General features: G+C 41.3%; 2 non-coding genes across 2 annotated transcripts; both read right to left on the bottom strand.

The window, feature by feature from the left end:
• Positions 1 to 2,833: 2,833 nt before the first annotated feature.
• On the bottom strand, positions 2,834 to 2,906 carry trnak-cuu (transfer RNA lysine (anticodon CUU)). The gene has a single exon. It is a non-coding gene; the product is annotated as a tRNA-Lys (tRNA).
• A 3,600-nt stretch (positions 2,907 to 6,506) lies between these two features.
• trnar-acg (transfer RNA arginine (anticodon ACG)) lies at positions 6,507 to 6,579 on the bottom strand. The gene has a single exon. It is a non-coding gene; the product is annotated as a tRNA-Arg (tRNA).
• Positions 6,580 to 10,530: the final 3,951 nt, after the last annotated feature.

Raw genomic sequence — 10,530 nt, forward strand, 5'->3', positions numbered from 1 at the left:
GATTAATGTATGTACAGTACACATTAACTTTCTTTGAGATTAATGCATATACACATCATCACTCTGGAAGCCCCCTAGACATAACAATAGTATCAAGCTTTTCCAGATCATGCCCTGACATTAAAGTGTAGTCATGACGTCTCTTTTAAAGGCACAGTTTCTAGAAAACTGGCTGTGTGAATTAAGCGTTTTGTTACTTTCACAGTATTTATATTGCACATCAGCCTGGTTTTGAATCAAAGAAAGACACAGACATCTCCATTTTTACAATATAGGACTTTCAAGGGATGTCTTCCGTTTTTCAAAACCTGAACCCTATTTTCCTATGTTTTTGTGTCTAAGTGACTGATAGATAACAATCTTTGACATTGGTGTAGTATTAAGCGAGGTCTGCAGTCGGCAGCGGCGAAACAAGCTACAATATGAGTTAAAGAGGAAAATGTCCAGCTTGTATATACTAGGGATGAGCGAGTACAGCATTATCTGTATCTGTATCTGTATCTGTTTACCACATGAATTATCTGTATCCGGATCCGTACTCGGACTGGACCGGAAGTGGTTAGATTTAACCCGGAAGTGGGTCGGTTTGTCTTGAAATGGGCGGGGCTTTAACCGGTATGTTATTTAAAGCATGCAATTGATATGAGTTGATCAGAAATTGTTATATTTATTGCTGATTTGAAAACTATTTACATGAGCTTCAGATCAATGGTGTTGTCATGGAAACAAACAAACTATATACAGAACGTTTTGCAACAATGAATACAACACATGCGGTTGCAATTATGAAGTAAAATGTAATGAACAAGAGTTTTCATACTCAATATAACTTTCTTTTATTAACTTTAACTTTTTTTACGATCAGTGTGATTTTTTTTGTTTTTGGTTGATTTTTTTTATTTTTTATTTCCACACCAGGTATGTGTGAAATGTGTGTGTGTGTTGTGTGTGTGTGTGTGTGTGTGAGTCAGCTGACAGTTAAAAAAAAAAGAATTCTGATGGCAGAGACGCAACGGGAGTTGCATTTAAACCAAGCAGCATGTCTGAAACCCACGTTCACCAGAAATCTACTGGTTACTAAGTAAGGACTACAAACCTGAAGCTGAAGAAACCCTAAATGTTAACGGAACAGATCCGCAGACCAGAGAGAGAGAGAGAGAGAGAGCATTTCTCCGTGTTATGTGTGTGTGTAAACCAAGCAGCATGTCTGAAACCCACGTTCACCAGAAATCTACTGGTTACTATGTAAGGACTACAAACCCCACGTTCACCAGAAATCTACTGGTTACTATGTAAGGACTACAAACCCCACGTTCACCAGAAATCTACTGGTTACTATGTAAGGACTACAAACCCCACGTTCACCAGAAATCTACTGGTTACTATGTAAGGACTACAAACCCCACGTTCACCAGAAATCTACTGGTTACTATGTAAGGACTACAAACCGAAGTTAAAAACAAACCTGAAGCTGAAGAAACCCTAAACATTAACGGAACAGATCCGCAGACCTGAGTGACTGACGGAGCAGGAGAGAGAGAGAGAGAGAGAGAGAGAGAGAGAGAGAGCATTTCTCCTTGTTCTGTGTGTGTGTGATTGATCCGAGCGTGTTTGTAGGCGGGGGGGGGGCGCTGTGATTATCACAGAACGCTGCGCGGCCAGTTGAGGAGTTTTATTCAATCCGAGCACGGATATTGACTCATATTACTCGGATAATACTTGTACTCGGCAAAAGTGCTTTATCCGTACCGGATACTCGTTTCAGCCGGGTACTCGGATCACCCCTAGTATATACCTTCACAAAAGTGCTTGTTTTGCCACTGAGAGGCTCTGATTATTATTCTAAATTTTTGACAACTTTATGGAAAGGATTTTAAGGAGGTTGACCTTTCATTTGAAGAGTAAGATTCTTTTTTAAACATAAAAAAATGCTCCTGCTCCTTACCAAATAATACACATTCGGACCACGAAGTGGTGCTACAGTGAGGTCAAACGTATTTTTACCTATAACTCCCACATTTGACATTAAAAATTAAAAGTCTTTACATCCAAGTTCACAGAATTAAGCTGAGTCTCCAGATATAGGCCACGCCCATTTATGCTCAAAGGACTTTTTGCAATATAAGCGTGAAACCAACTTTTTTGAAGCAGAAACAGATAGTGGCAGTAAAGTCAGATTTTTTAATAAGTGGAAGAAACAATATGATTATATTATTAGAGTCTACTTGAAGCTTTTTATATTTGTCTCTCTCTCTCACACACACACACACACACACACACACACACACACACACACACACACACACTAGGGCTGCACGATATTGAAAAAATGTGATATTGCAATATTGATTATGAATACTGGAATATCGATGTTTTCTGATATGTTTAAACATATGTAAAATTACAAAAAAGATTCATAACAAATTAAACAAGTTTTCTTACAACAAAAGGTTTATTTCTACTGACAGTCTGCCGTTGCGCCACAAGGTCTACTTACTAATGCATATACACATCAACTTTATTTTGGATTAATGCATATACACATCAACTTTCTTTTAAGCTGCAGTTCTGGAATGTTAAATTGCAGTTCTAGAATAATAGGTTGAAGTTTTAGAATTTAAACATGCATTGTCACCAGACTTTAGTTTGATCTGAGGAACAGGAGGTCAGCACAGGCCATGATCGTAGGATGCAGGCACATTTTAGTCTGGTAAATTACAGGGATTTTTACACTGGGATGGAACTGCTAATCTTGCGATTGACAGATGATCTACCCAATACAGCCACATTATACGGTGCGGAAGTCAGGCATTCCTATTCTCTAAAATACCACCGCCCAACGTGGGGCTCGAACCCACGACCCTGAGATTAAGAGTCTCATGCTCTACCGACTGAGCTAGCCAGGCACTGCACAAGTTTTGAGTTGCGGTCCAAAAATTTCACTTAAAACTTCTGAAATGTTACAGTTCTAGAATGTTACTTGGCAGTTCTAGAATGTTAGGTTGAAGTTCTAGAATGTAAAGATGCAGTTCTAGAAAGTTAAGCTTTCATTCTAGAAATTTGAGCTGCAATTTGGTAAGTTTGTTGTTTGTTCGTGAGTAGTGCTCAAGGGGGTGCTGTGGCTGGTTAAACTGCCTGTTTGGTAAACAGGTGATCATGGGTTGAAATCCCAGCAGGACATTGTTGTTGCAGCGATTACCTCTGTTTGCAAGGAAGGAACAGTGGACGTCAGAAGGCACTGTTGCGGCAGTAGCTGTTGCTCCACGATTCGTGCTGGGCCCTGAAGCGTCCTCCCCAGTCTGGTTCAAATGGTGACTGGTCCACCTGGTGGACCGAGCTTCACTGGCTCCACTTTAATGTTTGTGTTTCTTGTTGTTTTAACAAGTATAATATTACTGAAATGTAATTAGTAAAGAGTTATATTATTGTGTTAAAGCAAAAAGGAATACATTACTTTATTTGCGTTATTTTTGTAACACGTTACTCCCAATACTGCCAATCAGTACACTGCATGTTTAGCTTATTCAAGGTAAAAGAGAAATTGAGAATTAACATTACACCTGCTAATGGAGGTGCTGTGGCTTAGTTGATTAAAGTGCCTGTCTAGTAAACAGTAGATCCTGGGTTCAAATCCCAGCAGCACCTTGTTGTTGCAGAAATTACCTCTGTTTGCATCCCATCATCATGTCCACCCAATCCCCCTGCTACCCATTAAACAGATCACTTTGCATTCAGTCTTGTAATCACCATAAAAATTAGGTATCACTGAAATTTGAACTTGTGTTGCTGCAGTCAGAGTATACAGTGCTCATCCTGAATGGGCCAGTATAGTACAGTATAGTATACAATATCAGAATTGCTTGTTGAATGGTCTGTTAGCTTTGGAACCCCCCTTTCCCCACAGCTACCAAATGTCAGATATGGGTGGGGGAGTGGGCTCTGTGTCCAACCCTTTCTGTGTAAAAAAAAACAACTAAAGAAGTCTCTTAGATGAGAGACAAAACTTCTGCAGAGAACCTTTCACCAAGTCCAGTTGCCCTTGGCCTAGTTGTGATCTTTAGGGGTAATAGCATGGATCAGGAACCAAAACGGACACACCTGGACTCAATGTGGGCATTGTACGGCAATATTTGACACGTTTAGACCATGAAGACAGTTATCAGTTTATTTCCCATCTGGCAGGTATATCTGTGGACTCAGTTGGACATTTTGAAGATAATTGCACAATGTTGACCCAATTGTCAGTCTATTTCCCATTTGGCAGGGACATTTCTTGATTCAGGTGGACATTGTAGACAGAAACATTGGTGGATCTTGATTCCCACCATGGGATTTAGCCTGTATTGCACATTGGGGTACAAGGTCAATAAGATGCCATTAACATCCCGCGCAATGTATTGCCATTGTCAAGCAAATTGCCACCCTAGTGACTTTCTTCCATGTCTCCATGAACGCCCATATGTTTGGGCTGACAATTACAAGAGCAGCCGGAAACCCTAGTCGACCCAGTCCAAACCATCGTGGTAAGCCTCACTTGGTGTCCAAACTAAAATGATACGAGGCTACTTGGTAAACTCCTTACTGATGTTTATATCTGTACTCACAATGCCCTGTTTTTAAAAAAAACAGAAACTCACAAGTGTTACATGTGAATAATCAATGTGTGAGTAACCAGGAAGCTCACATAAAAGATAGTTGCAAGGTCTACCAAATGCTTAACTTTCCAACCCGTGAGCGGTTGGAACCTTGGTTGCCACCTTCCATCAAAATGTCAATCACAGACTTTGGCAGCTATTCCAGAGCAGAGTGGCGCAGCGGAAGTGTGCTGGGCCCATAACCCAGAGGTCGATGGATCGAAACCATCCTCTGCTAAATACTATGCTTTGTATCTATGTTTAATAAAGCATCAGTTTCTGAAATGAAATGGTTCTGCCTAAATACTGGAGTGTAAAACAATAAATATACTACATTACAGCTTCTGCAGCTCTTTTAAAAGACTCTACCATAATACCTGCTTGAAATCAAAGCCATATCAACTGCTTGGAAGGCAGCTATGCTCACCACTATACCACCATTGTTGGACAATATAACGTTCACTGCAAATCTTGCAACACATCTGGTCATTGAGACTGAAAATAAATGCTCAGAGATGCAACAGAGTCTTCCAGTACCTATGAGGTATTACAATATTGTCCATGAAGGCACATCTGCCATAGAAGGATGTGTGACCACCATTAAAGGATGGCTTTCTTTGTCGGCAGGATTCAAACTTGCGAGGGGAGACCCCAATGGATTTCAAGTCCATCGCCTTAACCACTCCGCCACGGCAACCTAAAAAGCAGAGAAATACCGATTTCCACTAATAGTGATAACCTATTCAAGGCAAGGCAAGGAAGCTTTATTTGTATTGCACCTTTCAGCCATAGGGCAATTCAAAGTGCTTTACACAAAAAGAGTTAAAAAAGAGTTAAAAAATAAAAATAGATAAAACACAAGAATAAAAGTTACAGTGCAGTATACAAAATCAAACATTAAAGAAATTAACAACCATTTAAAGAAAGGCAACATCAAAAAGAAAGGTCTTCAGCCTTCAGCGTTCTGAATCAGCTGCAGCTGTCTGATTGATTTTTTAGGGAGAGCTGTAAAGACACCGTTACAGTAGTCAAGTCTACTGAAGATGAAAGCATGGACCAGTTTTTCCAAATCCTGTTGACACATAAGTCCTTTGACCCTTGATATATTCTTAAGGTGATAATAGACTGACTTTGTAATTGTCTTAATGTGGCTGTTAAAATTCAGGTCAGAGTCCATGACTACACCAAGATTTCTGGATTTATCTGTTGTTTTTAACATTGTTGTTTGAAGGTGAGCGCAGACTTTTAATCGTTCCTCTTTTGCTCAAAAAACAACCACCTCAGTTTTTCCTTCATTTAATTTCAGAAAGTTCTGGCACATCCAGTCGTTAATTTGTTTGATGCACTCAGTCAGTTTATGTATTGGACTATAGTCCCCTGACGATAAGGTTATGCAAATTAGTGTGTTGTCCGTATAACTATGGTAACTTATTTTGTTGTTTTCCATAATCTGAGCCAGTGGAAGCATGTTAAGAACCAGTATTAATGTAAAGAAAGGACTGGAGCATTTGGAACTCTGGAACTCTGTCTGGCTTATTTATGTAGCATGGAAGCTACCGTTAGCTAACTAGCCAATAGTTACAATCACAATCGGACTGAAAATTGTTCTATGTCCTATAATGTTACAGACCGACGCGATACCAAACGCAAAAGGGTCTTATATACACAGTATATGTATTTATAAATATGTAAAATAAAGTTTTTTCATTTATTTTTTTAACCCAGCCACGCAGTAAGGCAAGAGCCTCAAAGGAGCAGGCAAAGAGCCGCAGATTCGCCACCCCTGCACTGGAAGATCACGGCCACTTGGTAGCAGTAGGGCCTTGTTGTGAAAGCATAGTGGGAACTCTGAAATATCAACTGTTGACAGTATGAGCTAGCCAGGATTCAAACCTAGAATCTTCTGATTCGTAATCAGACGCGTTATCCATTGCGCCACTAGCCCTACGTTCAGCATTAGCAATAGCTACGTTCTTACACCATTGCATGCAAACAGTGGTGATCTTTGTTGGCAAGTGTATAGAAGGCCAGTTAACCGTTTGTTACAGTCCAAAATTTGGGGACTCTTGCAGGACTTTTAGGCTAAGCTGTCCAGTTTCTATCAATGTAAAGTAAAGCAGAAGATGTAGTAATTCAAAGAAACAACAGAAAAGTAGCTTCTCACAGGTGCCGTGACCCAGATTCCTACCGAGGTTGCTGCAGCCACCGCAACGCAGAGTACCAAGCACTATAAGATCACGACCATTTGGTATTAAAATCATCGCGTTGTTGTGATAGCATAGTCGGAAATCAGATCCAAAATTATGCTGCTATTTTCTAGGTTCCCCTAATTCAGGGGTTCCCAAAACTTTCAGCCCGCGACCCCCAAAGTAACGGTGCAAGTGACTCGCGACCCCCCCCCCCCCCCCCCCACACTATAAACATTGCGCGCAATCGCGCACGCACTACAGGCGTATCCAAACATGAGCATATTGACGACACAAAATAACACAACAGCCATGACATTATTCTACAGTAATTTACTCATTACTTTAATTTGAACTTAATCTCACCTAATGAGGTGGATGTGTAATATGTTTGGAGCACAGCAAGTTAAAAAGCTCTATATTTTAATTTAAAATAGTTTTTATATACATTACACACTAGGCCAAAAAAAAATAAAATCCCTTTTACCTATTTCGGCCATACAGTATTCGGTATTTCGTGGTGTTGGTTTTAATCTTTCGCACGGTTGAAGATGCAAATTGGTTGCTTAGTTACCATCAGCGTCTCTGTCAGAGAAACGTCATAAGCGGTCTGGAGTAGCAAGGGTGGGCATCAGCGATGGGCCGAAGGTAAAGCCAGAGTAGGTAACGCTGCTACCACCATGAGTACGGCGTGGATGGACTCCGTTCTGGACCAGAAGGCAGCGCCGGGCGCTCGCTCTGTGGACGGAGCGGTACACGGAGCTAGATGACCGGTGGCTGCCTACGTGTTTATACAACTTTATACATCCTCAAACTGCCTGGAATCACACACATCCTCTCCAAGGAGGGCACCAGCAGGGACATTGTCTGGAGGAAGTTCAGGCAGCAACTGGCAGAGGAGCTGAGACACGAGTTTAGAGGAGGAAAGGGAGCGGGGCGCGGTCCGAGCAGCGGGGGGGGGAGGGGGGGGGCGCGGTCCGAGGAGCAATGCGCACCACAGCAGACACCAACACGGAGGCAGTGACAGGTTACGTTAGGTTATAAATGTTCAAAGAAAATACTTTTAGGTGTTATTTGCATGTTTACATACCATATTTTTCAGATGTGAATGGAATAATTACGTTTTACTATGCCATGATATGAGTTATTGAAGCACCTGGGCAACTCAAGTGTATAATTAAACACGTTAAATTTTACATTTTGGTGTTATTTAGTTTTTCTAAAGATATCCTAACACAATACCTGCATTAAAATTGCAATTAGGTATTTATCATGACAGATTATAGAGTTTAGAATCTTGCGGTCAAAATGACCGGAATCCCGGCAGTTGTAGTGTTAATGTTGGAGACCGCTACTCAGAAAGAAAGAAAATCAAAACAGCTGTTCCCTTTTTATTTAGTTGCTTGGTTTTATTTTAAATTTAGCCACTAGTTTTATCTTGTGTTAAAATCATAGCTAACTCTATGCTATTTCTAATCGTTTTTAAATTTTTATTTTATTTCTGGAAATCAGCTCGCGACCCCCCCTCTCTGGCTCGCGACCCCCCTGGGGGTCCCGACCCCCACTTTGGGAATCACTGACTTAGATAGTAATGAGTCACAGATATTAAACAAAGATAATTGTAAAAACAATATAACTACACAACATTGTAATGCGGTGGTATATACAGTAGGCTAGCGAAAATGTAAGATGAAATAAAGAAACACGTAATGTATTGTTATACAGTGTACGTAGTACAACCTATGTTGGGATTCTAAATAAACTAAGATATACTTACATGTGGCATTACCCAAGATAAAATTGGCAAACTAGCTTACTGAAGTATACCGTCAGTTAGGGCTGAACAATATTGTGTTTTAGCATTGACATCGCAATGTGCACATGCGCGATGGTCGCATCACAGGACGTTACGATGTTGACGTTAATACTTTTTTGCTGCTTGATAGAAAAGTAAACTTTCACCGTTTCTCCTTTACATGATTATTACCATCCGACCATTCCCCTTTAAGACAGGTAGCCATGTGGGCAACGTGTGGATGTGATGTTAGTCCGATGGGGTTTATTGGTATGGGAAGTGAGGCTCTTTGTGTGTAGAAAAGTACCGGAGGCAGCAGCTGCCGCTGATACAGTGATGTCATAGTTTTCATGGGTAGTCAGGGACGCTACAGTAGTCAGTGTTTTATGTTCTCTACAAATACAAACTAAATCCCCTGATTAATGCAACATAATCACAACGTCTCCCGGCCATTTCCCACCGCAGAAAGCTGCTATCAGCCAAGCTAAAGCTAATATAGTTAGCTTAAAGAAACCAGCAGAAAGCTGCTACCAGCCAAGCTCAAGCTAATATAGTTAGCCCAAAGAAACAAGCAGAAAGTTGCTACCAGCCAGGCTCAAGCTAATACAGTTAGCCCAAAGAAAAAAGCAGAAAGTTGCTACCAAACAGGCAAAAGCTAATACAGTTAGCCCCAAAAAACAAGCAGAAAGCTGCTACTAGCCAGGCTACAGCTAATATAGTTTGCTTCAAGAAACCAGCAGAAAGCTGCTACCAGCCAGTCTAAAGCTAATATAGTTAGCTTAAAGAAACCAGCAAAAAGCTGCTACCAGCCAGGCTAAAGCTAATATAGTTAGCCTAAAGAACCAAGCACAAAGCTGCTACCAGCCGTTCTAAAGCTAATATAGTTATCCTAAAGAAACAAGCGGTCCGTCTGTCCCAACTAACGTTTTGGTTCGGAGCCGCGACACTGGAAACGTAACACTAATCTACTATAGATGGCTGTGTCTGATCGAACGTCATTTCCACTGACTGAACTGTTCTTGGATACACGGTCTGTTTCTAGTGCGCATGACGTGCAGGTCTGATCAATTTGTCAAACTATCGAGCTGACCCCGCTAGTCAACCACAACCTTAAATTTAGAGGAAGCAACATGCAGTCACTGTCATTCACGTGAGCCTGGATTGATTATTATATGAATACAATGGTGTTATGCTAGTCAACCAGAGTATTTCTACCTGATGTCCTTCTCTAAAATCACTTCAGAAGAGTAATGTTAGTCACAGCGCTTACTTGCTTTGGTGTTTGTAAAGCATTAAAGTCTATCCCCAGATGAGGGACAACTCTGTCTGGCTTAGTTATGTAGCATGAAAGCTAGCATAAGCTTACTAGCATCCAGCCCGCTTCTAAATAATGTAAATACCTTTTAATTAGCTCAACACTTTTTAACAGTTAAACTCACTGTCCCCCGTCAGTGGGGCTCGGCCAGCGGGGAAACATCGCTATAAAGCTCCGCTGCCGACCTCGACGGGATCTGATCTCCAGCGGGACACGGAAAGCTCCAGACCCGGTAGCAGCGGCGCAACCCCCCGGGAGCCCACCGCCAGTGTTGGTGGAATAGCAAGCTAGCGTTAGCGAACTAACCAACCAACCCGCTAACAAAAAAAAAAAGTAATTTAAAAGGCACGCATTATACCCATAGATGGTGGTCCGTCCGTGGCTGCAAGACCTGGAGCTCACCCCATTGTTTGAGTTTGACTGTTAAAAGTGTTAGGATAATTAAAATGTATTTATTTATAAGCGGGGTTAGTTTGCTAACGCTAGCTTGCTAATCCACCAACACTAGTGGTGAGCGGGTCTGAAGCTATCCATGTCCGTCTGCAGCTGGAGGACCTGGAGCTCACCGCCAGTGTTTCAGTTTGACTGTTAAAAAGTGTT

This window comes from Etheostoma spectabile, unplaced genomic scaffold (assembly GCF_008692095.1).
Source record: "Etheostoma spectabile isolate EspeVRDwgs_2016 unplaced genomic scaffold, UIUC_Espe_1.0 scaffold00002528, whole genome shotgun sequence".
NCBI lineage: Eukaryota > Metazoa > Chordata > Actinopteri > Perciformes > Percidae > Etheostoma > Etheostoma spectabile.